General features: G+C 36.4%; 1 non-coding gene across 1 annotated transcript; it reads left to right on the plus strand.

The window, feature by feature from the left end:
• The first annotated feature begins 3,711 nt into the window (after positions 1-3,711).
• LOC141395992 (5.8S ribosomal RNA) lies at positions 3,712-3,890 on the plus strand. The gene has a single exon (XR_012411093.1). It is a non-coding gene; the product is annotated as a 5.8S ribosomal RNA (ribosomal RNA).
• The last annotated feature ends 1,472 nt before the right edge of the window (positions 3,891-5,362 follow it).

A 5,362-nucleotide genomic window follows, 5' to 3' on the forward strand; every position in this document is an offset into this window, starting at 1 on the left:
TGTTCGTGTCTTGTTGTGTACCTTCGTGAAGGAACGTCGCTGGGGCTACCAGTCCCGGGCTGTGCGGGCCAAAACTGGTAGTAGTCTTGGGCTACGAAGTCGGCAGAAGCTTTATTCTGTGGGTCACCAGTCCCGAATTCATTAGAGTTCAACTGGTAGTAGTCTTTGGCTACGAAGTTGGCAGGAGCTTTATTCTGTGGGTCACCAGTCCCGAATTCATTAGAGTTCAACTAGTAGTAGTCTTTGGCTACGAAGTCGGCAGGAGCTTTATTCTGTGGGTCACCAGTCCCGGACTCTTTAGAGTTCAACTGGTAGTAGTCTTTGGCTACGAAGCGGAGCAGATGCTATATTCTGTGGGTCACCAGTCCCGGACCCCTTGAGTCTAACAGGTAGTAGTCTTTGGCTACGAGGTTGGCAGAAGCTTTATTCTGTGGGTCACCAGTCCCGGACTCTTTAGAGTTCAACTGGTAGTAGTCTTTGGCTACGCAGCGGAGCAGAGGCTATATTCTGTGGGTCACCAGTCCCGGACTCTTTAGAGTTCAACTGGTAGTAGCCTTTTGCTACGAAGCTGGGCAGAGGCTTTTCTCTGTGGGTAACCAGTCTCGAACTGTTTGGAGTTCAACTGGTAGTAGTATAGTTTGTATACTACGAAGCCTGACCGGAGGCTATATTCTGGTACCGCGGGTGTCAGGAGCCCCTAGGTCACAAAGATCTAGCCTGGCAGTTTGGTGCAGGCCCCTGTTGGGAGCATCGCGGTGGCTGTGGTTTATACCCAAATCGCGGGTAGAGCTTTGGCTCAAATGTGGAGTTGCATTATCAACCGGGTGCCTGACCCATAGCAAGGCAGGAGTGTTAGATAGGCTCCGCCCCAAACCAAGGGGGTGAACACGTCCAAATACGTGGGAACGAATTGGTACTCACACTTGTGTTGAGGGCGCCGATGGGCGCATTGTTTCCGTCCGGTGTTGAGAACACCGTGGGGTTAGGCTGAAAGGTAGGTACCCACGTAAAACTCAGCATATCTGTCCCTATTTGAACTAGCCGCCCTGCTAAAATATTTGTAGAAAAATCTACAAAAAATATAAAAAATCATCGTAAATTACCACAAAAATATGTCGAAAAATTCATTTTTCGGGTAAGCATTCACATAGAAAATTATTCTGATAATTCATGAATTTTTGAATTTGTCAGGAATATTATTCAAAAAATATATTAGTGAATATTAAAAAAATATTCATTAAAAATATTAAATATGCTCGTAAATTACCAAAAAACTACTGAAAACATTGCTTTTTCAGTAGAGAATTTTTTCTCAAAACTCTTTGAGAAGATTCAATCAATATGGATTTTATTATGAATTTTTTTCCATTTCCTACAAATTTATTAAATTAAAATAAATTGAAAAATTCATCAAAAATCCAAAAAAATACGTAAATTACCGAAAAAGATCTCAAAAAATAGCTATTTTCTGTGGCTTTTTTACGACAAATAAATAAAATTTATTTGTCCAACTGGTGATTTTTTATGAATTTTTTAAATTTATTAATATATTTAATAAATGATTAAAAAATCGTAAAAAATTTAAAAAATGCACGTAAATTACCAAAGGGAGGCATAAAATATGATTTTTGTATAGATCTATTTTATGCCAAAGAAATTCCTTCAATATTTTGCATTTTTCTATTTTTTTCGAATTTTTTTAATATATTTTTATTAAATAAAAAATATTAAAAAATTCACAAAAATTCGAAAAGTCGAAATATTTTAGTTTTTTTCACCGCCAAACGGTGTAGAATAATTTCCTACATCATCCATAAAAAATTCATTTAAATCCATTAAGAAATGAATTTATTAAAAATCAAATAAAATAAATAATAATAGGTATTTTCCTTAATTGTTGCTAATAAAAAATGAAAAATTGAAATCTTGGAGAAAAAATTTTCATTCATTTATAATAAATTACAGAATATTCTAAAATAAATGAAATAAAAATTCTTTTCCAAATATCTTCATTTTTTCATATTTTATTGGCGATTTAAAATTTTTAATATCACTGTTTTCAACAATTCATGAACTCCATTGTATAACTATCTATAGGTATAGTGGTTGTCATGAAAAAATGACCACGTACCGAAGTCATCACAAATCATTGAAACCAACAGAACGTTGACTGAAAACACCTAAATGGTGGTTGAAAGTGCTTTGTTCATGTTATTCGATGGCATATTTGTGGTGAAACAACGCCAAGAGGGAATATGGATGTCGCAGCAGACCGTCGACTATTACTAATAGTTGAATGCGTGTGTTGTCGGTTGGTAGTATTCTTTCGCCGCGGCGGGTATGAAATCTTCGATTTCATCTTATTCATGGTTAATCTTCCTACTATTACAAGCATGCTTCATTGAGTTGAGGCGTTGACTGTTTGAATGGTAGGGAGCGAGTTTCTTCATATCGTTCATTCGATGTGAGGAGATTCGTTAAACGCTTGTGTGATTTTTAGAAATGTTTATCAAATGGTAAACGAAAATATGAAATTCTTAATTTCATATCAATATCAAGTGTAGTTTGTTGAAAAACATTCTATGCTGCGATGTTAAAAGTAATTTGAAATAAATTGGCCGTTCTTAGTTCGTGGAGTGATTTGTCTGGTTAATTCCGATAACGAACGAGACTCAAATATATTAAATAGATGCTTTCAGGATTATGGTGTTGAAGCTTTTATAGCCTTCATTCACGACCGCAGTAAAATGTGTTAGTGTTTGAATGTGTTTATAAAAGTGAAGCCGTACCTGTTGGTTTGTCCCATTATAAGGACACTAGCTTCTTAAATGGACAAATTGCGTCTAGCAATAATGAGATTGAGCAATAACAGGTCTGTGATGCCCTGGGCTGCACGCGCGCTACAATGAAAGTATCAACGTGTATTTCCTAGACCGAGAGGTCCGGGTAAACCGCTGAACCACTTTCATGCTTGGGATTGTGAACTGAAACTGTTCACATGAACTTGGAATTCCCAGTAAGTGTGAGTCATTAACTCGCATTGATTACGTCCCTGCCCTTTGTACACACCGCCCGTCGCTACTACCGATTGAATTATTTAGTGAGGTCTCCGGACGTGATCACTGTAACGCCTCGTGTGTTACGGATGTTTCGCAAAAGTTGACCGAACTTGATTATTTAGAGGAAGTAAAAGTCGTAACAAGGTTTCCGTAGGTGAACCTGCGGATGGATCATTAACGTGTTCCAACCGTATTACAAAAACTTTATTTCTCCATTAATTTCTTCTTTATTGAAGAATTGTGGAAAATAAAACCAAACCAAAAAAAACTTTTCGTTTTTTCAATGTACTGGTTTACAATTCACACTGTGTGAATATAAAATCATACATTGTTCTCATAGCCGCCCGGCTATTTGAAAACCCAATGTACTGTTTTGATCTTCATTGATCGAATACATACGTTGAAACCAAAACATACAATTACAGTTGTACTTATATTTAATATAAGTTAATGTTCTTCTTCTGGTTGCTCTAAGTATTTTCGGATATTTTGATGTCAACTGGTTGTTTGAACTAAGACATTCACAACACAAATTTTATGTATAAAAACATAACTTATTGAAGAAATTGATATATGCCAATTAATTTTGGTGTATTTTTGATTCCTTTCAATAAAAACAATTTTGACTGTATACAAAACAAAATTAAATTATCACTTTAAGCGGTGGATCACTCGGCTCATGGGTCGATGAAGAACGCAGCAAACTGTGCGTCATCGTGTGAACTGCAGGACACATGAACATCGACATTTTGAACGCATATCGCAGTCCATGCTGTAAGGTACTTTAATTAATTTTAGAGTGCTGCTTGGACTACATATGGTTGAGGGTTGTAAGACTATGCTAAATAAGTTGCTTAAATAATCGATTCCTTGTGAATTGTGTTTTGAGCACATGTTATATTACTGGATTCTCGATTTCTTTGTAAATCATATAGAATTCATAATATTGTTACGAATGTAACTGATAGGTTTAAGTTAGTTTAGTTTAATTTCCGTTAATTTAAAAATTTGAATTGTAACGTAAAGTTTTTATTACGCAGTTACTTTATTTAAGCAACAACAACTACCATGTAGAACTCTCTTCATTATTCTAGATGTTACTTTACCTTTCATTAATGTGCTTTTATTTTGTTTTGCCATAATCATGTAATTATTGTTTAGTTTGTTACTTCTTTGCACTTGTTTGTTGTTGTTACGTCATTACTGTGCTTGTCGTCCAATTGTATTCCCCCATGTATGTATGTGAGTATGGTTGTTCGCTTAGTGCGAATGTGCGTCTGTGTGTTCGCTGCACAGATTCGAGATGTTGCCATATGTGTTCTGGAGGACTCTAGAACAGGGAGACTTTGGGATATAAATATAGGGGAACTGGCAATGACGAGTGGAGTTGTGAATTTTATACCGAAGTGTAAACATCGACTAGTAAAGAAGTAAAGTAAAGCTGTGTACTTAGCTATAACAGTCAGTTCCGAATAAGTGTAATAAAGTAAATAAAGCATTGTAGAAACGTAATCTAAAACGAACCCTGTTTTATATGGTACGAAACGTATCGGGGAATAAAACAACGTCTACACGGAGATTAGTTAAACCTAATTCCGTAACAATTGGTGTCAGGAAGTGAGATTACGATCATCCTACAAGGAGGGTATAATTAAATTTGTCATTCCGTTTGTAACACATCGAAATATTCGTCGGAGACCCCATAAAGTATATATATTATTGATCAGCATAAAATTCTATGTCGATTTGACCATGTCCGTCTGTCCGTCCGTCCGTCCGTCCGTCTGTCTGTTGAAATCAAGATACAGCTCGCAATTTTAAAGATAGAGAGTCAAAATTTGGTACAGAAGTTTTTATTACTTGCAGGATGGTTGGTATTGAAAATGGGATATATCGGTCCACGTTTTGATATAGCCCCCATAGAACGGTACCTCCCGATTTTCGGTATTTTTAAGGTTGTAGCTTTATTATCCTACCAAAATGGCTGAAATTTGGTACGCATTCCTCTTTAGGGGTATGAAACTCACCCCCAGAATTTTGTCGGTATCGGTCCACACCTTCATATAGCCCCCATAGAACGGTACCTCCCGATTTTCGGTATTTTTAGGGTTTTTGCTTCATTATAATACCAAAATGGATGAAATTTGGTACGTGGTCTTCTTTAGGGTTATAAAACTTTCCCCCAGAATTTTGTTGGTATCGGTCCACACCTTCATATAGCGCCCATAGGACGGTACCTCCTGATTTTCGGTATTTTTAGGGTTTCAGCTTCATTATCCTTACAAAATGGCTGAAATTTGGTG

This window comes from Musca autumnalis, unplaced genomic scaffold, assembly GCF_047663935.1.
Source record: "Musca autumnalis isolate F117 unplaced genomic scaffold, ASM4766393v1 scaffold_2, whole genome shotgun sequence".
In the NCBI taxonomy this organism is placed as follows: Eukaryota; Metazoa; Arthropoda; class Insecta; order Diptera; family Muscidae; genus Musca; species Musca autumnalis.